Raw genomic sequence first — 27600 nt, 5'->3', positions numbered from 1 at the left:
AACGTCCGATTAATAAACACCTCTCTGTGTCTTTAGTGCTGGGCTGGCTCTGCACTGAGGAAGACGGTGTCGTTTGATTTTCGCTGATATAGCATGTGTTCTTCATAGATGGATGGATTGGATGGATCCAATTAGCCATGGTCATCGCTCATGTATTAAAGCTGGCTGTGGAAGTGTTGCATAGAGCGGTCTTGATTTTGGTGGTTTTGTGAAATGCTCCTGCAGAGTAGTTTAAAAGCCCATAAAGAGCACATTGTGAGGAACGCTCCCCCGATGCAGATTTGATTTACAGCTGAAGCAAATTTTCTCAATTAGACATAGCCGAGAAATAATTGATCTTTGGCAGGTAGTGTACAGCGAGGAGAATTCTTAAAGAAAGCTAAAGTGACCAAGATCTATGCCTTCTATCTTTTATATTATACACAATCAATGTTGAAATTACCTGCGACTTTTACTCGGGATTTCGTGCCCGGTTTATTAGTGGATAATGCATCTTTTAATACGGAGCACTCACCTTCTCCAGCTTATGCATTTGCGGCGAGCCATGAGGATTGATAGCTCGTGGCACCAGCTGCACAGGTGCACCCGGCCACCTCCTCCAGAGGCCCCCCGTGACCCTCAACACGACGCGCACCACGCCGACCCTGTTTGTAAACACGAGCAAGCGCAGACCACGGTCGCATTTGCCCCCGGTCGCAGCTTGGCTCGCAGACGAGGGACAAGGCAACGTGACAAGCAACAGATGTGTCACACAGGCTGAAATCAAAACAGTGATCCGGCGCAGAGTTGTGCACGCCATCAGACACGGTGACGCGTGGGGGTGTGGGGGGTGTGGGGGTGTGGGGGCGCTGCTGGCAGATGAGACAAGGCGAGCGCCTCCGATGCTCCCAGCTTCCTGTCTGCAAGAGGACAGGCCTGTTTGTTGGGCCGCTTTGACGCTCCCAGTCAGTTTGTCATCTGGGGTGCACGCTGCCGCTCTGATCACATGTACACACTGCATTCAAAGAGCGTCACATCAGCGCCGTGACAGGTAGGCTCCCAATGAGACAACAGCCGAAGGGGATGTCCTTTTCAATACGCTGCACGAGCACAAGCTCACATTGTGCGAGCGCAAAATAACAGCATATGACATCATTCTGAATGCTCTTATATCGTCTTTGTTACGGCTTGGAAGACATGACAGAGATGCCCGCTTGCAAGGAAGAGGACTCGCGTCGTTCTCTTTCTCTGCTGTCGTCCTCATACAAACTGATCGAACAAGAGCTTAAAATGTAGAATAATTTACAGATCATTATTACATTTAATTAAGGGACTTTTAGGCCCCGTTAACGCAACAGTGTTTTAATGAAAACGCTTTGTTTTGGTTTTGGTTTTTGGTTGCAGAAAAGTTTCGCATTTGCACAGCAACGTTTTGCAGAGGATGTCTGTTCTAACGGAAAATGCAGAAACAATTAAAATGATGTGGTTAGCATGCCAGGCCACAAGTTGGCACAATTATTTTAATGAAACCACACACACACACAAACACACACACACACACATGTGCAGAGGAAGATACACTATAAACATTAACAACGGTAAGTACACGGACATTTGTATGGACAGACGACCAAATTGGATTGTTATTCCAGGTGACTGTAAACTAGAAAAACCGCCACGTTCCAGGAGAATATGGACTGGAAGTCATGACACTGGATTGGTAATTTCCACCTAATCTTCCATGTGCAGGAGAACTGTTTACTACGGCATTGGTGAGCATGTGCAGTATTGGCATTTTCAAACATTGCATTTTTCCCCATTTCCACAGAGACAGTGTGAGTGTTTTTGAAATGTTCCACTTTGGGAGTGGTTTAGTAATAATAATAATAATAATAATAATAATAATAATAATACATAGTTTTTATATAGTGCTTTTCTTGACACTCCAAGCTACTTTACATTGCAATATTCATTCACTCCATACTGGATGGTGGTAAACTAAGTACTGTATGTAGCCACAGCTGCTCTGGGACAGACCGACTGAAGCAAGGCTGCCACTCTGCGCCATCGGCCCCTCCGACCACCACCACCCACTCACTCTCACACCACATTCACCCAGGCAGTTTGGGGTTCAGTGTCTTGCCCAAGGACACTTCGGTAGGTAGGCTGGCGGAGATGGGAATTGAACATTCCAATTGGGAGACGACTACTCTACCAGCCGAGCCATGCCCCCCCGAAAAAAACTTCCATTTTCACTTGAAATTTCTGTCGTATAAACAGGGCCTTAATCTGAATGAGAACTCATGCTCATAGAGAAGGAATTAGTAATTGATGTCACTTTCCAATATTTTTCCAAAGTTGACCCCCGACAGAGAGGCTTGCTCTTAAGTCACAGTGTCTGAACTCATGCAGCATGAACAGCTGTAGCGTTGGTGAAACTTCCACCTCGTACGAAATGCAACATAAATTTGAAATGAGGGCTTTTAATCCGAAAGAGATACCGGCTGCTGGAGAAGGTAGAGCTGAGGGAGGATTGATGTCACAACCTGATCTTCACCAGAAAGCTGCTTCGCTTTGTTGCGAGCCCGCTCTAATGGACTCGTGTTGTTCACATCATGTGAGCTGATTGTTGTTTGACAGACGTGGTGAAAAATCAGACCTTGTATAAAATGCTAAACCGCTTCTGATTCCAAATGGAGGCCTTTAATCTGAAACAGATACACGCTGGTGGAGAAGATAGAAGTGATTAAGTGAGGGATATCGCTCACCCATCAGAGGACTGAAGTGACATTTACTGGACTGATGTTGACTAAGTGCAAGATGATTGTGGTTTGACAGTAGCGGTAAAACCCTGTATTAATGCTACATACAGTGATTCTACTACCTGATCGTCAGTCAAAATCTCTCGAGTCCAGATCTCTGCAGACTGTATAAAAGTTAGAAATAAAGAGGTGAGAGATGTCTGTAGTAAGATTTGTTTCGCTGGCACTTAAAGAAAATCTCGCCTAAGTCACATTGAAGCCCCATTTATATGTTGTGTCGGTTCTAAACGCATCGTGTTTGTTTATCATTTCAGAAAAGTTTTGTTTACGCGGCAATGGCAGAAACGCTGAAAACCCAGTTTTCAGCGTTGAGCCCCTCGTGTGTGCTGTTGTTGGTTTTTCTAACGAAACCACGCATACAGAACAACACGCTACAAACGTTAACGATGGCGAGTTGACAGACGACAGTAGAAGTAGACTCATAGCGTCCACTTCATGTAAGCTGATCGTTATCTAACACATGATGTGAAGCAGCTTACAGGTGGCTTGGAAAGGTTGAACTGAGGGAGTGATTTTCACCAGAAATGATCTTTCTTCCTGATGGAAGCTGATTGTTGTGTTTGACGGCGGCAGTGAAAATGTAACACGTTAATAATATGCTCAGTATCTTAATCTGCCCCGTCGGCAAATGGTGCGGCCCCACGCCGAGCCGCAGGGGGAAGCAGGCGTCCGTCATCAGAACAAAGTGAATGAATGAAGGTGCAGCAGCAGCTCCTTGACTGAGCGTGTACTACAGCCCGTCACCCCACATCTGTTTACCACTCCGACAGCCGCACCACTGTTTATATCCACGGGTGTAATTGAGCCATTTTCCCGAGGGCAGCTGTAACCCACACTAAGTTCTATCCCAACTTTCCATTAAAGCGTGGGGGGAAGTTTTACTGATAGTAATCACGCACAGCAACACCGCTATGTAAATACGACTTATCAGCTTTGCCAATTTGGTTAAGTGGCATGTACGTGGGTGATTCGTACGCCCGGCTCGGCGGCTCCGACACAGGCCACATACAGCAGTCATTTATTAAACATAGGTAACTTGCATTGTTAACAAGTACGTATGCAGGAAGGACTCGATCATAAAAAAATTACAGCAATCGTGTTGAGGGAAACATGCAAATACCCTCACAAAGTATTCAAGCGGCCACGTGGGCAAAGTTAACTGTCGGCGTTCAGCGCGTATGGAAATGGAAACGGGAATATCTCGATCTGAAACACGGCATTTAAATTAACACCAAACAATGTCGTGCATTATGGCTTTTAGCATTTGCATACGGCTCTGTTTGCTGCTGTGAGCCGGGGTTGAGACACGGAAGAGAGAGGCGGGCGAGGTAGTGACGGAAAACAGAATGAAGGATATGAGGCACACAAACAAAGCCTTTGTCTGCCAGCCGTAGGAAATCTGATAAGTTTCAGTGCTCCTTCAATTTCACAGTTTAAAAGTAATTTGTGCCACTTTATTTGACTGCAGTTAAAAGTTTGTTCAATGCAACGTCCTCTGCTCACCTGTATTATCACTTGTATGTGTAATGGGTAATCCAATTAGTATCAGTTTGGACACACACCAACAACGTGATAGTTTTAATATTTTGTATCTTACCCATTTAATGTATGATTGACTGGATTTACTTTTGTTTGTGTGACTATAGAATTACATTTGTTTCCAAGATAGACTGGAGGTTCTCAAAACTCTGTTTTTCATGTTATACATGTGTATATAGCTCCATTTCTCAGTCGTCTGGTAGAGTTTGAATTGTTCATCTATGATGAACAATATTAATGCTAAAGTTGTTAGAAGTGTTTGTAGTCCATTCACTCTGTGCCTACAGGGTATAAATATAAAGGTTCAGCATTATATATATATGTTTTAGAATCCATTTTAACATAAAAATCAAAGTCAGTGTTTCATAACATTGTCAGAACTACAACTGTGGGACTTCCAAGGCTCATGTTTTTTCAAGAAATCAAAGGTTTTGGTGTTTGTTTACATGACAACGATGCTTGGAGAAACTGAAAATGCGACTTTTTGAAAACGCTGCGTCTGCTCCTCACGGCTATAGTAAATAATAGTTGTTCAGGACATGCACATGTGGATGGACGATGACAACAATGTTGTACAACAATCTCCTGGGACTTGGTTCTTTTATAGTTGAGTCACCCGGAATAGTATTCCCACTTGGTCGTCTGAGCATACGACTCTCTATGTACTCACCATTATTCATGGTTGTTGTGTGTTGTTCTCTGCACGCATGTGTGTGTAGTTTCATTACAAAAACAACAACAGCACCCACTAGTAGACATGAAAGCTACATTGTTTTCAGCATTTCTGCAAAAACTTTCTAATATAATAATGCAAAAATGCTGAGTTTTCACTTGAAAAAGTTTTTTTTTATTTAGAAATATTGTAAGATTATTGTTGGTGGTTCAAAACTAGCTAAATGTAAGTTGCAATGACTAGTTTTTGGGCAGCATTACCAATAAAAGAAAAAAGAGACGTAGCACTTACATGGTGTCATGTTTTTTTAGTTTTATATCCATATTGTTGTCTGAAAAACATTGAACACTGGCATATACCCCCAAACTGTAGCTGTACCCCCAAACGCAAAGATGAACAGACATTAATTGGCAACCAATGTCTTGAATATTGGAGAAAAATAGACAAGAAGAAACTGACATTAATACACATAACTCAACGTGCTCAAATTCATGTGGCAGTGGCTTTTGTAACAGTGTGGGAATAAAGACGAATCAGGACATTCAATGTCACCAGAAATCCTACTAAATATATTAAAATGCATGTTGCGGTGAAGAGGAAGGCCGTCCCTCTCTCCCTCTCCTCTCCCGCGCCCTCCTCATTGTCTTGGCAGCGATTCTGTAGGTCAAACCCTGAGTGGACAGAAGGCCAGGAGAAAGCTCGGTGACAGGGTTAAACACAGTGAAGGATGGCCGGCCCAAACCTTGACATCTGCAGCCACCGTCCACACGCGCTGTAATTAGGTCTGAATCTGTGACTTTTTCATTCTTTATGCTGTGCCAATAACGGCTCCCTGTAATGAATGTTTGAGGGAAGGAGGGAGGTACCGGACTTGACGCCTTTTTCTTTTTTTTTTTCCCCCCATCCTTTGGTTTTAAATTTAGCCGCTGTCATTGTCCGGCGCTGTGATTAATAGTTTATCAGTCTCAAAGATACATCTACATGAAATATCTCCATCCATTTGTCATCAAACTGCACACTGAAATTGGTTGGATCTTCAATCAGGCACAGTTTAGGAGGAGGGGGGAGGAAAAGGAAAATGGCAAAAGGAAATGGCCATCAGAATGGACTCCCATGCAGGTGTTCAGTAACCCAATGCAGGAAGTCATTTGGGAATTAAGACCCAAAAAATGACACTTTTTTTTGGTCTTTTTTTTTTTTTAGTCCGATAATTAGATTGAGACCTCATACGGGGCACAATATGGAGCCTAAATGTGGTTTGAAATAAGCCGGAGGTGTGCGGCAGTGAAAGAGCGGAGGGAGGGTGGGGCTGACCAGCGAGCCAGAGACCGACTTCCCCTGTCAAATAAAGATTAGGCCTTTATTTCACCATCTAATCCCGGTAAATCGCTCATGGATGAACTTGTGTAGTCTGCATGTCTTCTTTATCTCTGAATGTGCACAAGTGGGTACAGGAACCGAGGGTTTTGAATCTGGATTAATAAACCAGATTAAATTTCAACAAGTTTTTTTTTTTGTACTAAACTTATTGGATTTACAGGTTAAGAAGCGACATTGTGCTTAAGTTAAAAGTATAGATACTTAATTTAATAAAAAAACAAAACAAACAGGAATTCACCAGGTTAAAACTCATGTTGACAGAGGAGATTCATCTGAATTAAACTATACATGTGAACAACAATCCAGTCCCTCTGGCTTTTGGTTGGTTGACCTTAACTTTCTTTTTGTAACCAACCATCACTTTAAAGTCTCCCATCACAATTTCGAGCATACATTTTAATTAAATTCGTAAAATCATAGGCTAAGAAGCTACATTACACTTTTAGCTACAAACACTGTCAGCAATTAGACGATTCCTTCGGGTTTGGGTTGAAAAAATTATTTAATGAAATGGACGAAGTGAAAACTTGTGTGAATCCTGAACAAAATGCTGGATTGTTTTTAAGTTGACACCCAACTTTCCCCAGTTCGCCGTGTTTAGTTGTGTTTGTTTTGTTTTTTTTCTTTTTCTTTCTCTCTCACACTGAAGTTATTGAATATCTGCCGTTTATCCCTCCATCTGAACTATCGCACAACGCTCTTTTTATTGCATTATTAATGCCTGCATTGAATTATTGAAGGCAGATAATTTCTGATCAGATTAATATTAACTCCGTGTGAAATATTAATGATCAACGTTGAAAACGATGAACTTACAAGAGGCTTAATTTCGTCATAAACAGACGCAGTACTGGCGGCGTGAAGTCAGAAGTGCTTCGGTCCTTTTTACGAATTATTTTTTTCTTTCGTTTTTTTTTTTTTTTTTTTTAATGCGTCTTCCCCCCACGGAGGCTTGGTGGATACGAAATACTGCAACGGTCCACTTCTGTGCTGAGAAGCCGAGCTTGTGTCATTGGCCAGTCCTGCCCTGGGGCTGACAGCCGTGTCACGGGGGGGGGGGGGGTGGCAGCGGGCAGTCACTGGGTTACCTTTGTCACCTTGTCCACACATGACCTGAACTACGGCCAGGGGAAAAGTTACAAAGATGTTGTGGTGATCATATCAAGCTGGCCCTCTTTTCTTTTCTTTTCTTTTTTTTTCCCACCTCTGCTGATTGGTGGAGCTCCTTTAGCTCCGCCCTGACACGCTGTGGTGACTTTACCTTTCCTTGCCTTGATATTTGTCTTTTATCACACAAACTGGCACGGAGCAGAGTGAATTTCATCATGTGAGCCTGGAGCAGGTTAAATCTCCTCTTTTGTCAGTTTTGATTAAAACTCTCTTTAGATTAATGATATTCAGCAAAGATTTGATATATCATTTGCCAGTCTTTGGTTTGTTATTACAGTTGGCCCCATTGTATTTGTAAAATATGGAAATCAGACAAAATAAACCATTCTCGTAACATAATGGTAAGCACCTTGAAAATATGGTTACATTAATTATGTTTTAAATGCTAATGCTGGTGAAGACCATAATAACCAAGACATGAAAGGCCCCCCCCCCCCCCATTCAAAATCTGATAGCCAGGGAGAAGCAAATTATTTCAAATATTTGATATTTAAATTATTTTTCAAATGAACTGAGACATGAGTAGAGCCGAGGCGAGTAGTTTCCCCTGGTGATCCTCCGGGCTCCTTTGTTTCCTCGGTGTGTCTCCAGCTCATTAATGTTCTAAGCATGTGAGAGAACCAAACCAGACTCCATAACCCATAGCTGGATGACACCTCGGGCCCAACACACACACACACACACACACACACACACACACACACACACACACACACACACACACACGCACACACACGTATGTGCGTGTGCGTGTGCGTGTGCGTGTGTGTGTGTGTGTGTGTGTGTTTGTTTGTATATATATATATATATATATATATATATATATATATATACATATACATATACACACACACACACATACAGTATGTACACACACACACACACACACACACACACACACAGAGAAAAAAAAAAATCCCTGAGCTGTTTAAAGTCCATTGGCTCTTTCAGGAAGTGATGGCCGCCGAGCCGTCCTGATTAAAATGACAATAGTCTAATTAACTCGACCCCAGTGTCAGTGCACTAAACGGCTGATGGCCCGCCAGTTCCTGTTTGAAAACCCTTTGTCTCCCTATCGTCCAAAAATTTGACTTTTTTTTTTTTTCTTCCCCCAGAAAAATGCCTCAACCCCATTTGACAGGATTTGCTAATGGCAATTATTTCTCGTAAGCTAATTAAATCTAGAAGTTTTCCATTCTGTGTGTGTGTGTGTGTGTGTGTGTGTGTGTGTGTGTGTGTGTGTGTGTGTGTGTGTGTGTGTGTGTGTGTGTGTGTGTGTGTGTGTGTGTGTGTGTGTGTGTGTGTGTGTGTGTTTTCCCCCCTTCCTCTTGTTGAAAGTAATTTTTTCCCTGTCCCCCAGGGATTTGTCATTTTTGGGGTGTAATATCACAAGCACCTTCAAGCCATGTTAGTCATTTATGTTAAATGCAAGTCCAATGTCGTGGTTTGGTCTTAGAGTGTAATTTTATTTCCGATCTATTCAGTGAAATCCTGGAGCCAATGTTCCACAGGCCCAGAAATCAGTTAACAGTTTTGCTCATCAATGTACTTTGAAGCATTTATTTTGTGTGTTTAAAGTATGAGTGAGGGACAATACAGGATTTCTTTTTTTTAACTCATCATTAAGACAATATCCAGTAAGATGTAACATTTGCACCCACATGTTATTGAGTCACTAACTTGCTTGTTATTGCTTGAATTTTGTACTGGGGATGCACCAATCCACATTTTTTCACTGATCCGATCTCGATACTAGAATTTGAATATTTGCCGATGCCGATAGTATTCCGATACCAGAGTTCTGTTTGCTTTAATATCGTTATCATCATTATTGTTGAGTTTATATGAGGCTGTAATAAACTCCTCTCTACAGGAAAGTATGAAATGTAGGAATGTATGTATGTATTCTCTCACAATGCAACTTGAGGTTAGTATAAGGTCAGAAAAGGAAGCAGTGCAAAACTGTTTCTGTTTAATTCAGACAACATGGGAGTCTCCATGACATCATCATCTCATAATGAACTTGTTGTATCTTTAAAACCTCAGGGTGACGTCTGGCGGTCTCACTGTACGGCTCTGCAAACACTGCACGATGCTTTGCGGTGCTTTGAGCGTGAAATACGTCCAAACAGCGGACATGTTGTCATGAAATGTTGGATAGTCGAAATGCTGCTACGCTACCCTTCTCGCTGGCTGCAAACTGTGGAATGGATTTCCTGACTCATTCATTACTCCAGTTCTTATTGAGACTCGCCTCCATTCAGGAAGTCCATTCCAGACACCCCTGTGAGTGATTCCAGCAGACAGTAAAGCACAGACGAGGCTCATCGATCAGAAATCTCCGCAGGTTGGATTGGAAATTTTCCGACCCGTGAATTACATTGGTAATTAACCTTTATCCTAAAATCTGAAGCACCATACATAAAAAGCTGGAATTTTATTAAAAAAAAAATGTTGTTCTTGCTTTTGGTAATAAAGTGTTTTAGGAAAAATATTTTAATGTTTTTTTTTATTGTTTATATTTTCAGTCAAAATTAAATACAACACATTGTTTCATATGCATAACAGTGACAAACTAAAGGTAGGAAGACAAAACAACCCTTAACTTAATTAAATTAATAAAATTACACATTTTTATACCTACAGACTAGAACAACAAAACTCAGAGTTCAGATTACAGTTTGGGCTAAAAAAAAAAATGCAGGTCTTCTATTTCAAGCCGCAAAAATATGTTAAATATGAAAATGTATGGCTTTAAATTAGTTAATTTCTTAAGCATTGTTTTTCCCTCTCCCTGATTTAATTTCTGACAATGAAGCACAGTTTGAATGTTCCTTATCATGTATGCAGAAAAGTATCAAGTATTATCAAGGAAAAATCAAAATAGAACAAACAAAAACAATTACAGCCACACAAAATAAGTAAGACAATGAATATCCCGTTTTGTTATTTAATAATATATTATAAAATTTTTGTTGTCATTTCATATTCTAACATTATTTATTGAAAATACTTGATTCCCTTTGAATTCATCATTGTCATTTTGAACAGGCAGTACTGTTACTCTTACCATTGTTAAACTACATCCGTGCATCCAAATGAGTGGATTAACTGCTTAATTTGAAGTAGCAGCTGAGAAAAAAAAGTGTAATTCAACCTATTATGGTGAAACGTTTCAATTGTTCGATTAACCCACAGATTACATGCTTTAAAAATCATAAAGCTGATGTCAAATGTTGAAAAAAGATTAACATGTAGGAGCCTTTTCTTATTATGATGAATTTTCTGGATTGATCTACAGAATCTGATGACGGACACTGAACTCCGGGGACTTGTGGTCAGGAGGTCAAACATCCCGTTAGAAAGAAAAACCTAAAGATGGCACAACAGAACATTAAAATAAAAGGTTTCATGTCTGAAACCTCTGTGAGAAACAGCATTTTAAAAACCCAGCTTCTTCTCCAGCCACCATTAATCTGTTGCTTTGTTTGATGGACTCGTCTTAAAGTGCCCAGAAAGGAGAAAAAATAGAACAACAACATTAATAAAAAAAAAAATCTTTAATGACCAAAGAAGAAGCTGCTTTTTGTTCTCGTATCCTTCTGTTGGTGATTAAGGTCTATAGGGAGATAATTACGCTTTAGTCCGGAGTTAATGAATCGAAAACTTCTCTTTTCTTATGAAGAGGAAGGGCAGATCTTTTGTGCTGCTATCTGCAGACATCTCCCACCCCTGACAGGGCACACAGAGAATTGGTTTTGTTTTAAGGTTGCCCCCCCCCCCCACCATCCACCATCACCATCACCACCACCCCACCACCCTCCTTCCTCTGCTGCCTGTCAGTATGCGGGCTGATATGAAGGATCTGTGAACTCTGTGAGGAAGAGTCGGTGAGGTCTGCCTCGGCTGAACTCCTGCATGTATCCGTCCGGAAGACATCTCCACAACTGCTCGTCGGGAATCTCTGCTCATTTGAATAGACGGAGGAAGGTTGGAGTCTTGTTTTTTTTTTTGTAAGATCAGAACATTAAGAAAAGCTAATCTAGTCACATGTGATGAAGTAACAGGTTTCTGTGATACCGTTTTATCGTGGGGTACCGTATTTCCCAGATTATAAATCACACTTGTTTTAATTTTGCTGGCCACGTGCTTCACATTGACAAACAAATTGTAAATTCTAAATAAAATCCCACCTTGGACGACGAGATGTCGCTGCACGACAACAGAATGCTGCTACACTCCCACCGAAATACCTCCGTTACTACTGTATTTGACTGATGGAGCTCTCTAAATGCCGACCAAAAGAGTGGAAAGGACAACGTTTTAACAAAACAAGATGATGAAATACACAGCAGAGGGAGTTTAAAGTGTCTGAGTGACCTGTGAAGGAAAAAAAATCCATCTCCACGTAAACGAGGGAAAACAAAAACGCTTTGACTGTTTCTGACAATGAGGGAAAACGCAACTTTTCTGAAACGTTGCTACTCATGTGGACCACAACATACTAAATAGTTAGTTTCTTTTTGGAACATTTGCGAGCCGATGCACAACGACAACAACATTAGCCTCCATGGTGTCATGACTCCCAGTCCACATTCTCCTGGGACTTGGTAGTTTTACTTTCGGGAGCTCGTATTCATTGTTTCTGCAGTTTCCGCAGGCGCAGACACCCTTTTTCAAAACAGTGCAGCGTAAACGCAAAACCTTTCTGTCACAGAACTGCAACGACGACGCGACTTTACTTTCAATGTTACCATGTAAACGGGGCCTGAATAGCAAAGTGAATTTGTCTTTCAAACGTCTCAGTTCCACAGTTTTTATTCATCGGTTGAGTATGACACGACTTGAATTGCGTTGGTATTATCTAAAATCTTAGCTGCATGTTTTGCCCACAGCTGTGCTCAGTTTCACGCCTCCATCCCATCGTTTTTTGTTTTTTTTTAAACAGAAGCTTTTTATCTGTCGGGCCTGGCGTCGCGCTCTCCACTGTTTCATCAACACACCTGTTAGAATGCTAATGCTACTGGCCATTTGTCAGTATGATTGGCATGTATTGGCTCTTTTGATAAGATTTTCTGTTAGAAATAATTCAACATTATAAAGTCCCAGCTTTAACGTCCGCTCACTACTAAAACAAACATTCAACGACGCACCGGGCGTCAAGCTTCTCCCGTCTCAGTCACATAACTTCATCTGTACATGCTGTACCTTGAAGTGCATGTTCTTGCCATCAGAGGCGAGGTGGAACATTGAAGGAATTTACAGATTGGGGGGGGCGACCGCGCGGCAGCGTGAGAGCCGTACGCATCAGGTGACCGCGGACGGCTCGAACACGTGGGGGGTGTTGACCACGTCTGGAGTCCAGAAAGCACATTTCAATCTGTCCTTGTCGAAGTTCACATCTGGAGCGGGGATTTGTATATATTTATTTCTTTTGTGTGTGTGTGTGTGTGTGTGTGTGTGTGTGTGTGTGTGTGTGTGTGTGTGTGTGTGTGTGTGTGTGTGTGTGTGTGTGTGTGTGTGTGTGTGTAGGGCAGCTCCCTGGCACCCCCCCCCCCCCCCCCCCCCCCACACTGCCTCTCACATTTCATCATCTGCTCTGCAGCGCCGCGGTGCTCCGGCACAAGTCGGCCGCTCTGGATCCATCTGTTGTTATTATTTTCCACTGATAATTGGCCTGAACAATGGAATGCTTGTGTCCCCCTCGCCTTTGAAACCCTACACCCTGTTTATTTTCCAGAGGTCTCATAGCTGCACTCTCTTTTCACTCCCTATCTTATCCTCTCGGTCTAACTCACACACACCCCCCCCCAGCTTCTCTCTCCTCTTTATCTCACACTCCTCCTCCTCCTCCTCCTCTTCCTCCTCTCGATCCATCTCAGAGGAAATTAAGAAAAAAATGACGTCTTTGGGTCACTCTGCATCCTCGCTTTAGATTTTTCAATCGGCTCATTTAAATAATAATAATACAGAAAAAAAAAAAACTTTTGACAGGCAGTTTAAGGAGTTTTATTCCCGGCACACATGTTTTTGCGTCCCTGTGTGAAAGAGTAGAACAAATTGGGATTTGAGGAAATACTTTGAGGAGAAAGATACCCCGCAGTGGAGATACAGGTCAATTCATAACAGTAATTGGCAGTTTAGTTGTTGACCTGTTGATTTATTGTTTCTCTTTAACTTGTTTGTGCTTTTGTGCCTTTGACTTCTTCCCTGTTTCCTCCTGTGAAGTTTTCTGCAATTGGTCTCTCCTTAACTTGAGATGTTTTGGGTTTTTTTTAACAGATTTAATCTGCTCTTCTTGTAGGACCACCTTCTTTGGGTTGATCTTCTCCGTGCAGATTTATGCAGCTTCCATCAAAAATAGAAGTACTGTGCATTCTTTGCAGAGTGAAGCGCTGGGCTTTGTGGAAAGATGAGGATCATCGAGAGCCGCTGTAAATTTCACCCAGTGTCTGGTGCAAATTAGGGATTAATCCAAAACTACCAGTAGCATCGCCAAAGCAAAATATATATATAATAAGTAAAAACTGAATTGTTAGTTTCTTCATTCGCCATTCATCTCACGCTCACCATGGTCATTTCGTAACTTGAATGCCAGTGTCCTATTTTTCAAACTTTTGGGGGGTTTTCAGTATCGTTTTCCGTTTATTTTTTGTAGCTTCAAAGTGATTTGAAGTTTTAATTAAATTACACCCTCAGGTCCCATCTACATGCCAATGTTTGCAGTAAAAATGCATCATTTTCATCTTCTTGTTTTAGAAACGTTTAGTCTTTACAAGGCAACTTAAAAAAAAAAAAAATCCATTTACATGGAAACAGCATACCAAACCACAACTTGGCACTGTTGGTTGTTTTTGTAAGGAAGCCACACACATGCGCAGAGAACAATGTGCTATAAACGGTAACAATAGCGAGTACACAGGATTCTAGGACAACTCGTTCACAAAACTGCAACCCCGGACAAGTCGTCTACGGATGAGATTTCAACATTTCTGGAAGGAAATAAATCCTATACAATGTACTTTCACGTATTATTTCTAATTGATATTTTATACATGTTGGAAAACATGACAAAAACCTTTAATAAGCCATCAAAAATATGTTATGTGGCACTGATATCAATACTGCTGTGAACAAAGTCTTGCAACATGTTCACCTGAACGCATCACTCAAAGCCGTCATTTATGAGGCGGTGTTTTAACCTTACGGCTTATTATTGTGTCAAATATACTGATATATCTTATGTTTTGTGTCAAATACACATAATAATCCTTCCAAATGTGTCAAATATGCTTTGAAATCCAGTCCTTCAAATCAATAATGCTGAAAAAAATGGTTGTGGACGAGTTATCCGTTCATTTACTGTTGCATAAGGACGTCACAGACCTGTGACGTTCACAACCCTGCCTACATTTTAGCCGTACTTTCTGCAGTCGAACCACTGTCGCGTTCTGTGTGACTGGAACTCCAAGACTCAACGAAAACCTTACGTTTTCGCTTGAAAACGTTGTGTAAGTGGCGCCTATATATCATTACATTTCCTTTCAGAAGAACGCGTCGTGTGCTCAAGCCCTTTGCACTGCTCATATTGGGTGCGATGATCTTCTTGAGCCACATTTCAAAATGACTATTTAGGAACAAAATTCTTAGTTTCCAAAAAAATGGTCCAAAGTGACCAGCACCTGGATGATGGATGTTGGTTTAAGTTAAATTACAATTCCCGTTGCTCCTCCAGGATGTGTGCTGTGAAGAGTAAGGATGTATGAAAAGATCACAAGGTGTCCAGTTTTTAATAGGAAAACACCATTTAAAGGAAGCCCATGCCAAAAATTGACCTACTTCCTTAATTAAATTGGATTTTTAAATTTTAATTAGCATTTGAGGTTGTAATTAAGCAACTTGATGTTAAAAATCTTCACACTGTCAGTTTGAATGCAGAGTTGGTTAAAAACCAAAAAAAAAGGGAAAAAAAGTGATGATTGACAAATGTCTTTTTTTGTCCTGCTCTTCTCATTAAGAACACTTATTTAAGATTGAGGAAGTGTTTTCTTTTCTTTTTTTCCCAACTCCCCTCCTTCCTTCCTTTTGTTCTGCCTTGTGTGACCGTGTTGATGTTCATTTGTTCTGCCTGCTCTTGTCTAATTAAAAGAGGCCGGGACAGGTAGAGCTCTCAGCAGGCATCTGCTCTATGCCAGTTCTTCATTTGCTGAGTGTTTGTGTTTATGCAAAAAGGGGGCCTCTTCCTGCATATTTAATCTCGAGCAAGGCACCGGCTTTTGTTTTGTTTTGACCACATACCTTCAGTCCTTCTCTACACGTCAGCCTGGACTGCACTGCCTGCTCTCTCTCTCTCTCGCTCTCGCTCTGTCTCGCTCTCTCTCTCTATCTCTCTCGCTCTCTCTGTCACTCTCTCTCTCTCTCTCTCTCTCTCTCTCTCTCTCTCTCGCTCTCTCTCTCTCACACACACACAGACGTGAACACACTTAACTACCACACACTACTTCAGCTACTCCATACCTGCTACTTTGGCTGCCAGCTTTCTCCTCTCCTTCAGAAGTGGATATCAAACACTCAGCACTTGGAGGGAATCTGCATCAACACACACTTTCACCAGCACGATGAAACTCACTCTAACTGTTCACCGGTAAGTCTGTGACGATTACTTTATCCTTACACACATTCTCTCTTCTTCTTCTTCTTCTTCTTCTTCTTCTTCTTCTTCTTCTTCTTCCCCCCTCCTCCTCCTCCTCTTCTTGCCTTTTACGGGACGGTGCTGGATTAGTGTGTTTGTGGGCGGGCTCTGCCAGTGATTGACAGAGCGCAGGGTGGCGATAGCGGCAGGTTTCGTTGTGAGTATAATTTATGGCAGCATGTGCAGCACACATTCACAAAACCTGTGTGGTGTGGAGGCTGCGAAAGATGAGACGGACGATTCGAGAGTCGAGTCGGCTTTCTTTATTACCTCCAACAACATAACGTAATAAAGCAACGTGTCTGGTAAATATAAACTACTGCCTGTAAAGATAAAACATGTGTTGAGAAGACTATTTCAGTAATTTGTCATCCATTCATTGCAAAGTAATCAGCGACTTCCTGCTTCCGGAAATGTAAATTTGCCTTATTTGTATAATTTTGATTTATAATTTGATTTTAGTGACTTCAGGAGTCACTGAAAGGAGTCCAGAATGCATTCTAATGCATTCTGGACTACTAAATACCACATCGTGACATGTAGATTGTGCTTCTTAACGCTAATAGATTTCCTTTTCTCATTGATATTTTTGCTGATACATCTACTACATTTTCTTGCTTTGTTAAAAACTTTTTTCTTTTAAGGTAATATATTCTTTCCAATGGTGATGGTTTTCACCTGTACCTGTACCTGTACCTGACTCACCTCACTCCAAACATCAATACTTGTACTTGTTTAGACCCCCTGTAGTTTCACATTGCTTCTATCTGCACTCCTAAACTTGTAGACTCTCAACTCTGAAGTAGTTTCTATTATCCTCGTATTAGTTTTTAATTGAATATTTAATACTTATTAATTATCTGCAGGCTTCCTGTGGTTTGATCCCAAGACTTTAGAATGTCACAGTCACACATAAACTAGTGATGGAAGAAGCATGATTGTCAATACTTCAATCAAAATCAGCATTTTCAATATTTTATCTTCAATGAAAAGCATGAATGATGTGCAGTTATCCAAACGTGTGTCAACATTTTGGAAATGAAAAAGTAGATTGATCATAGGTTCATAGAATTAGTCTCACCTGTGTGGATTCTGCAGATAGAATTCCTCAGCATCTTGGAAAGAAAATTAATCCAAATTCCTCCTCTCTGCTTCAGCATTTGAATGCATTGAGATGAGTCAGATATTTACGAACCAATCAGAGGCTGCCTTTCAAAACCTATGGACCACATGGTATCAATTGACCAATCACGTTGCTCGTTACTGGGCGTAATACAAACCGGAAGTTAGTTGCGAGTTGTATACTTGAGCCGATAATTCGCTATATTTTGAAAAGATGCATTTGTACATGGTGACAAGTAGTGATGCATATTATACACATATTTTAGAGGCTTTAAGCAACATGTCGGCTATTTTTTTGGCCATCTTTTCCGAAAACTGTCCAGATGACGGCTAGACTGCTCACTGCCTAAAACTATGATGTAAACAGACATCATTTTCACATCGTTGCCGTTTAAACGTAGAACTTTTTTGAAACAAAGAACGCAAGAATGACATGATTTTACTTGAAACGTTATTGTGCAAATGGGGCCAAAATCGAGATATAAAAAAATGCTGTAGTCAATAGTAAAGCTATATGTATAAGTAACTTGTTTATTTGTAAGTAATCTTCAGCTTTGCAAAGCGTTTGTTAACAGCATTTTGATGTACATTTGTATTTATGTGCACACGCAGAAAGAGCGAGATGGGAACAAATAAACTTGATGTATACACTCATCCAACCTGAGTTGTGTGTGTGTGTGTGTGTGTGTGTGTGTGTGTGTGTGTGTGTGTGTGTGTGTGTGTGTGTGTGTGTGTGTGTGTGTGTGTGTGTGTGTGTGTGTGTGTGTGTGTGTGTGTGTGTGTGTGTGTGTGTGTGTGTGTGTGTGTGTGTTTCCTGGGAGTGCAGCAGGGCTGGAGGTGAGGGCAGGTGTTAACCCCGTGGTGCAGCGTGAGGGTATTAGTTCCTCCCCTCACTCATCATCGCATCTCGTTCTCCCTTTGTCTTTGTCCGGGGAAATGGAATCTGCAGCTTATTGATATTAATAGCGCACAGGATCTGTGGTTGGGAGCGTAGCGGGGACCTGGGCAAGAGTGGAAACACGATACGGCTGGGTAGAATTGACGGTCCTCGCACTTGACAGGGTGGAAAAAGGGTTTGGTTATAAAAATAGGATTGCGTAATATTTGTTAGCCCCATTGTGTGCCCGTGCTGTGCCGTACCTGCAGGATCCGGGCTGAACTTTTTGACTTTGCCGATCTTGTTTCATGTGCACCAAACTTGAGACTTTGTTTAAACCTGGGGAGTCAAACATGCGGCCTGTTGGCCGAATCTGCCCAGCCAGCGGCTTGACCGGAAAAGGACTTTGGATTAAAGTCGAGGGTGTTTTATCCATCAATGAGTGAGAAATGTCAATATGACACATGAATGCGAGGCATCTGCAGAATGCTCGCTACCGTTTTGAAAGCCCTATTAATAACATCCGTAGTGTGAATGTGAGCTGGTTTACAGCCTGCAGACTGGGAAAATTTTTTTATAAATAAGGGTGTGTGCGCCTCCGGTCTTCCCGCCATGCGAAACCCAATTCAGAGGTGATTTCGCCTGCATTGGACTCCCGTCTTGGCCTTGGTGAGGTATGGTAGTGGGACATTTGGGGATGCAGGTTGTGCTCACTCTGGGTGGTTGTCCTTAGACCAGTCCTGTGGTCTTCTATTGGGTGGACTTCCTGTGCAGTATCTCTCTGGCGCCCCCTCTGGTTGGGTATGTGGTTGTGAGATGGCGGGCATTAGAACAGCATGCTTCTGGGGCCTGCTTGCGACACACACACACACACACACACACACACACACACACACACACACACACACACACACACACACACACACACACACACACACACACACACACACACACACACACTCGCACACACACACTGCATTGTTACTAATTATCTTTCTGTCTTTATAATTTACTTAACACCATCATTTTTTATTTAATTGTTCATTCATCTTCACTTATTATTATCATATTGTTTGTTTCCTCGTGGTTTTTTTCCCCGCTGGAGTCGTTGCTCATGTCATTCGTGTCTTTGAGGACATTCATATTATCTCTAGAAATGATGATTATGGTTACTGTCTGTTCAGTTTGTACTTTTCACAAAAAAAAAGGGGGAAAACATATGATCATGTCACTGGTCCAGTCCAACAGAGATCAAACAGCTGTATGTGGTCCCTTTAACCAGAAACGGGTTTGACACCCCTGCTGTAAAATGTGGATGGTGATCTTCCCCAGCTGGGACTTCTCTCCCGGCAGAGCAATTCAAAAACTACAGTTTTCTTTCGGCTCCTCTCACCGATCAATAGATTCCCGAAGAGCCGCCCGCATTCAGCGGCTTCACAATTGTGAACGCTTGTGTGCAATGAGCTCATTTGAATAGTGTAAAGAAATGCACGGCCTTGTTTGTTTTAGGTTAGCGGTGAAGAAATATCCACTTCCTCGGTGTTAAGACAGCAAAGCTCTCCGTGTGCACTCTGTACTTTGTTGTTAGCTCAGCAAAACGTGAGGGCAGGTCCGGAGAATCTGGGGATCAGACAGGCCTGACATTCACCAGACTGCACTGTTGCCTTTTAAGCTTCAAGAAAAAAAAACAAAAAAAAAAGGAATGAAGAAGGGGGGGTGAAAAAAAGCATCCAGAATAAGGGCTGGCTGGATTGAAGTTGGGTTTAATTGGTGGGTTTTGAGTCTGTTTGCGTGTCAGAAAGAGCCGTTGTTTACAGCCTGCGTGGGTGTTAAAATCTAACGCCAGGATCCTGCCAATCACATCAGAAAGAATACCCCCCCCAAAGGAAAAAAAAAAAGAACCCAACAATGCTTGTTTTTTCACTTTTTTTTTTTTATAAATACTGACTTTTTAGTCTTGACGAGACTTTGCCATGTTTTTCATTTAATCAGTCCGTCTTAATAAAAGGCCCAGAAGAGGAGAGCAGAGGAGGAGAGAGAATAAGTGTGCAGTCAGCCCTTTCAGCAGATCGGATCACACAGTAAGCAGCTGCGTTTGTTGAGAAGTGAGTCATGCTTTTAGATTTTCCTGTGTTTCAGACAGTGACTTGGAAAATCTCCGGCACACACACCCTGAAAACAAACAGCAGCCACCCTGTATATTGATATCACCGACTCCACACAACTAAAACTCTCCTACGCCCTCATTTTATTTACACAATGCTCCTAATGCACATCCACCAGCCCAGAGGAGTGTTGAACCGGTAACACAACAAAAAAATTTTTTCCCCTTTCTCATTCAGTCTCACTGTGAGGCTTTGGCGTGATAAATAGATAGTGTGGATGTATTCAGGTGCTGATACTAAGTGGTCCAAACATCCAGGATGGGCTGCAAAAAAAACCAGGGAGACAACTCTGGCAGCCTCCTATTGACAACCATTGAGTTGAGCATTAATTAATATGGTAATGATGTGTGAAGGTTCATTAACGAGCCGCCACAGAAGTAGCCACAGATACAGTATTAAGCGTGCTCGGTGTAATTAATGGAATAACTTTACTTAGTGGTAAATATTCATGGGCCCTCATCTTTTTGTCTGCACAGTGTGAAGAGAGAGGAGAGCCTGTCCATTAGAGGAGCTGAAGAGCTGTCCACACTGAATGCGGGCCTTTTGTTGGGATTGGGTGCGTTTCAGTGGAGGGGGTATTAATACATATTTTGAACATGCAATCTTACAACAAAGCCAAAGGCACCGATAACATACCTGGGACTAGAGAGCGCATTGTAAAAGCCGCGACCTCCCCTCCCCTCCCCGCAAATAGGGAAGTCCACTTCACGGGCTTGTGGACAGAATAAAATGAGTCTTTGTTCGCGCGCAGATGTAACCACTGTGTGTTCATTTCCATAGCAAAAAACCCTTCTGATTGTCCATTTCCTCTGGAAATAGCCTGTTTGCATGGTTGTTGTTTTTTTTGCCCCCCACAATCACAATGAAGCCAGTGGTATTTGCATAGAGAATAGGAACATTTATTTGGATCACCCGTCCCTGTAAAGGTATTAGGCTAATGGTAATGTTATCTACACCAGAGCCTCATTACATTCCTTTCATCCGTTCATCTTCTATCACGGCCTCCTCCAACTTAGGATCTTGAGTAGGTAGAGATGATCGGACATTGGACGAAGGCGGTGCAGACCATGGACACGTCACCAATCACAGGCCAAACACTGAGGCCGCGGCTCGCAAAGTGGAACTTCTTAACAATGCTCTGACTATCCTTGGTCCAACTCTTTATCAATGCTATATTTAATAACTTTCATGCCACCTCTAGTCGTCACCATTCTAGTCATCATTGAGTTCTCTGTTCTTCATCTTGAACAATGATCTTTACTCTTCTCTTTGGTATTAAGCCCTCACATTTATTTAGAGCGGCGCCTTCGCGTGGATTGTATACCACAACATCCGTTCTCACCTGTTTAATGCTTGGAAGTATAAAGGCTGTGACCATTAATTCAGTCAAGGTGTGCTGATCTGTTGTTGTACGTACACGGAGCACAAACAAGCCATACATTGGCTGAAACAGTAGAGAGAATGAGTGGAAGCCATTGTGTTTTCTCTTACATATTCCTGAAGAGAAAGAAGACATTTGAAAATGCCACAAATCAAATTTGAACTATAAGTTGTCAGGTTTAGGAGCAGGAAGCAGTTCCTCCTCTTCTATCTCCATTATGCTTCATGTTTTTAGGCTGCGTGAGGGAAATCGATGAAAACCGTCACATACACTGAGAGAACATGCAAACCACACAGAAAGGCGACTCACAACTGCTCCAAACTATTTCTGTGGCAAAAGTTGCCTCATTCTCTGCCGAAGCACAGCAAATCTAAACTTTCCTCTCCCGACTTTACAAGATAACCTTGCAAAATGCTGCTTCGTTGTTTTTTTTTCTTTCTTTTTTTTTTCTTTGTCTTTAGAAATTGTTGCATTCTGATTCATATTCTTGGTTCAGGCCTCTCGCTGAGCAGGCACATAACCCACCTAGGTGGGTAATTATCTCAACCAGGAGTTGTTCTGTTCCCCTAAAATTTCAATGTGGGAGTGTGTGATGGGCTCAGTTTTCCCAACCGGGCGAAGCAGCGTGTGCTTGTTTATCCTCACCCCACGATCCGGGCACCCCCACTGTTCCAAACGGCAATATTACAGCCTTGTGCTGTTCTAAATGGAGACAATTATCTGTTTAGGTATTACAAGACGGGCATTATATTACTAGGAGAAAAAGGCGTACAGCTGCTATCAGGATCCCGTTGTTGCTTTTTTTTTTTTTTTTTTTTTTTTTCCTACCACCTCCCAATACAAATTTTCCATCATTAAAATGATGGAACATTTACCTAAATGGATGTTATGCATTGGGTAAACTCATTTAGCTCCCGGGGCTCTTTCAGGTGATGGGAATTAATGATGTTTAGTAGTTTGAAACTGAAAATATCTGTCATTTGTCAGCACTCGCCATTGATTTACGATTCCATTGATGATATGTTAATTGAAGTGTAATGAATCACAGTAATAGGGGTAGTTGTGTGGGAATGGTCCATTTTTCGATGATTGTTCAACCCATTGCCGGAGTTCAGAGCGAGCTGCGTGTTGACTCGCCTTTTCAACGAGGGCATTTAGCTCATAATTAATGCTGAAACCAAGCTCGCCGCCTGTTTTTTTTATTTTTTATCTGCGCTCACGCCGCTTTAGATACACTCGCCCAGCCACAGCTTTGACTGCCAAATGGAAAGCGGCGAAAAAGAACGGCGACAAAGGGGGTCGAAGCTCCCGCTTTGGATTCTTCTTTGGATATGCTTTAATGCTTTTATTCAAATTCACCTGAGATATTGTCCCACAGTCACTTCTCGGTTTACCATAAAAATAAGATTTTGTTTCCTTCTCCACCTCTGTTTTCCCCCCCTCCGTTTCCTTTTTTTGCCTGGGTTGAGTGCTCAGTTTGCCGTGCATGCAGATCAGGGCCACCCGAGGGATTTGCGACGGGGGACAGCACCGGTACTGTTTGCCAGCAGGGGGTGCCACGATGGCCACTTACCGTCGGGAATATGTAAAGTTTTTGTCTTTCCAATGAAGCGACTGGCTTGGAGACGTCCACATTTTTCAGCTTGTTATCACCAGTGGGTGTAGTAGCAGTTAACCGGTGGGTGGGAAGGCACCGGGGGATAATAGGAGGCAACAGGAAGACAGAGGTGGCGTTCCAAGAGCATGCAACAGAGGAGAGTCTTTTCCAATGAGTTCTTGCAACATATGATGTTGTTGGAGCCAGTCATCAATTGTAAACAGTGACATGGTGTGGGCTGCTTGTAAGAGACTCTTAGTCTGCGCCTGTAAATTCAGGTTTTTCTGTTATCAATTGACAAATATGTACATTTCCGTGTTCTGTGTCTGCAGGGTGAGGAGGCCGTTTCACCACCGCTGGAACTGAAGATTGCTTGAAATAAGCAAGTCTGAGCAGAAGGTAAACACACAATCACTCACCAGACTGCGCTCCCCTGCATGTGTGCGAATGCCCGATTGAATTGGCTTAATAATTAACTGAATCCAGTGTTGCTTGTAGTTGTTTGTGTACTGTATTTGTGTATTTGTGCGCGTGTGTGTGTGTGTGTGTGTGTCCGTCTGGGGGAGAGGGATGGGCATGTGTATCGACAGCTGCTCAGTGCAGGCAGTCTGCTGAGACGCTGCAGCAGCCGAGGCTGGTGAGTAGCAAAGGGTGGCAGTCGGTGAGTTTCCAGCGTGTGAGGAGTTGTAGGTGAGGAGGACACGTGCACAGCTGCTCAGCTCGGAGAAATTGTCGGCTCTGCCTCTGTTTACCAAACAGGAAGGCAGGGCATCTCAGCCATCATGTTGATAATCTCGTGTTTGCTCCTCAAGTCTGAGGCCCAGAGCCTGAAAGCGTTTGGAAGAGATGCAGTCAGAGTTTGGGGGGAAATTGTGTGTGTGTGTGTGTGTGTGTGTGTGTGTGTGTGTGTGTGTGTGTGTGTGTGTGTGTGTGTGTGTGTGTGTGTGTGTGTGTGTGTGTGTGTGTGTGTGTGTGTGTGTGTGTGTGTGGACTTAACACTTCAGGCTTCAGGACAGGAGTGTGTCTGCTTTTTGTCTCGCACAACTCGAACCTCACGTCATCTCATCCTTCTATTAGCTTTTGCCTGTAGTTTATCGTTTCTCCTCTGCCCGGCAACACAAGCATGTTGTGACTTGTTGGCAGATGCGTGGAACACACAGCGCATTACATTTTAGCCACACTTTCATTGTGTGCAGCTGTCAGTGCGCACCATAAATAACATATTTAATATAAATATTTGGTTGAGGTTCAAAGAGGTATAAGTTATATCTACTTTATCTGTAAGATAAACTGCTCTATGTCCTTCATAAAAGCACTTGTCCTTATGTCTGTTCAATGTTCATGAATTTTTACAAATGGCTCTCAATTTTATTTAGTTTCACCACTGAGTAACCCTCGCTACGGTGATGTAAAGAATTCAGGTCATCCTCATGATTTCCATCATAGAGGTACATTCAGGAACTTGAAGTCAGAAAACATCTGTAGCAATAATTGTTTAAGCTGGAAATGCAATTTGTCATTTTGAGGGGGGGGGTATTATCTTATTTTTTTTAATAAATTGTTCTTCTGCACGTGTGTGAGTAGATGGACAATACAAACAATGGCATTACATCCATTGGCCGAACATACTAACTCCATTGTTTTCAGCATTTGTCCCATTTATGTATGATCTGTTTTCAGTACGTCGCTTTGTAAACGCGCAACTTTTCTTTAAGGAAAATTCCCAAACTATTCTGTTTCACTTGAAATGTTGTCGTATATACGGGGATAATCCTGTGATCACACCTCGCTTTGATGTCCTGCATCCATTACTTCTTCTCTGGAAGAAAACGCTATGCACAGATTATAACACTGCCACCAAGCAGCCCAAGTAGACAAACACTTTTTTTATGTATCGCAGCTGCTTTTCTTTGAGTCGGTCATGTCATGATGTTGTAGCTTTGGCTGTTTAAGGTGGATATAAATAAAAAGTCAGTGAGGATAAATGACACCGATGCTCATGATGCTAACCACAGGCGGCAGGGATAAAGTCTTATTGTAATTGTGTGTGTGTTAAAGCTAAAAATAATATTATCCCTTTTGTCTTAAAGTATCGTGAAACCATTAAACCATGTCCAATGATATGCACCGTTCTTGGATATTACAGAAGTGGTTGCAAATGTTTCACATCTTTTGTTTGAATTAGTTTCAATATATGGACTCCAATAGTGTGGATGGAAATAATATAGCTGAAATCTGTTCTTCAACACTTTTGTTTCTTACATCACTTTTTGTACTTCTATCTTCAGATGTGAGCGTTTATACGGTGACACCATTTCAACAATGTTTTAAGAGGCAATGCATACATGCTGACTTCCATTGAGTAGTGTTAGAGAGTTTACTGTGAAGAAATCTCTGCAAGTCGAGTACAGTGAGTAGGTTGATTACACAAGAAGCAAACAAGATGGGGCATGTGCAATGTGATGTTGAGTGTAGTTGTGGTTGGAGAAATTATAAACAGAGAATAGAAGGTGTAGTTTGAGGGGAATATTGAAGCACAATCAATTGAACATGTGTGTTGAGAATTGTATGTATTTGCTGGTTTTGGAAGGTTTGTTGATTCTCATGTAGGAACAAAACATGCAGGTTTGTAATACATTTGTGTGTGTGATGCCCTCAAGGACCGGTGAATGTCTTTATTGTCATTTCCATCTCGGTGAGCTAATATTTATAAGCTTCTTTTGTCTGTAACTCTCGTCAAGACTGATAGGCTGACTGCTTTTTATTTGGTATTTATGTATTACTCATTTGTTCCAAACATGTCAAAACATATACAAAATACAGATACATACAAAAGAAAACCAATCTATTATATATATATATATATATATATATATATATATGTGTGCAAATGTAAATGGGAGATTAGGGTTGATTTTTTGGGGGGTTTTTTCAAACTGTAATGGCACAAACTAATTCTTTTAAGAAATAACAAATGGAGCTGCATGATATTTGGCAAACATGCAATAACTTTGTTGTTCATTCCAGTGAAGATTTATATGCAGCGCAGAGTGCAATTATCAGCAAAAATAGATAGATGATGCTCTTCTGCGGCTTCTCCATGGGTTTAGAGAAAAAAAAAAGAAAGAAAAAAAAAGTACAAGTGTCATTTTCATTTCTAGTTATATTTCTCACGCTTGCAAGAGGAGGCCCTCATCACTACGATATGTTAAACAGGCTGTACTGCTCCTTTTTATTCCGGCGCTCACCCCTCCCCTGCACGTCAGAAAACTGAGCCTTGGAGAAAATGGAAAGAGTGGCTTGACGTCGCCACAGTTTATCTGGAGTGCATTCTCCACATACTCATGTCCACTCCAGCAGGGCCCCTCAGCCGGCCCGCTCCAGATGTAAGATCAGCCCGGAGATCTTCCAAATGGTCCCGTAATTAATGTTAATGTGGCAAAATCAGCTTAATTATTGACACAAGCTTCCAATGTGCTTTTGATTGCATCACTAACGCACAAATCCCTGTAGCAGCTTATGGGATTAATATGTCTTGGTGTATAAAGCTCTTTTAAGACGCAATAGAGTCAACCAGGCCTCAGTGTGCATATATTAAAATAAATAAAAAAAATAAACATCCTTTTTGCCACATGTGGACTGGCTATACTCTTAAAATACATTTTATGTGAATTAAAACATTCACGCTATAAAAAGCGGAGGCAAAATATTTATTATTTAGTTGGATCTAACATCTTGACCAATTCCTCAACCCCCCCCCCCCCAAAAAAAAAAATAATATAGGTATCCTCTGATAAACAAGATGTGCTCCTCCTTGAGGAAACCCATCATCTCAATTCGGGCTTCATTTGAATTTCATGATTCCACATAAGGAAGAGAGAAGAAGACATCGTGCAAACATGCAGCGTCTTGCAATTCCTCGTTGGAGTTGCTTTGTTTAATCTACTTTTTCTATGGAAAGTGTTCAGAATAAACAAGTGGATTGAGGAGTGGGACCCGCAGAAAGGTCGCATTCAGATTTATGCCGGGATGAAAATAGGTCCTCCGCAATCTCTCCCCCTGGCTGCATTTATTGCTTACTTTAAAAAAGTAATTTCTTTATATCAGCATCAAGCTGAAAATTGCCATGTATTAGTATTAGGCTTGGTAAGCTTCTAATTCTGTGGCATTTACAGCCGGCTGTGTTTCCATGCATTTATAACA

At 41.8% G+C, this 27600-nt stretch overlaps 1 protein-coding gene across 3 annotated transcripts in view; it reads left to right on the top strand.

The window, feature by feature from the left end:
- The window catches only part of foxp1b (forkhead box P1b), a gene marked incomplete at its 3' end in the record, with an annotated part of 199229 nt that overhangs the window by 57282 nt on the left and 114347 nt on the right, over positions 1 to 27600 (top strand). For all 3 annotated transcript variants that reach the window (XM_080495079.1, XM_080495078.1, XM_080495077.1), the window contains exon 5: positions 23730 to 23796. The remainder of the gene's footprint in view (positions 1 to 23729; positions 23797 to 27600) is intronic.

The sequence above is a fragment of the Blennius ocellaris genome (assembly GCF_963422515.1).
Source record: "Blennius ocellaris genome assembly, chromosome: 4".
Lineage (NCBI taxonomy): Eukaryota > Metazoa > Chordata > Actinopteri > Blenniiformes > Blenniidae > Blennius > Blennius ocellaris.
Note: the sequence above shows the minus strand (reverse complement) of the source record. Positions and strands in the feature narration are given on the sequence as shown.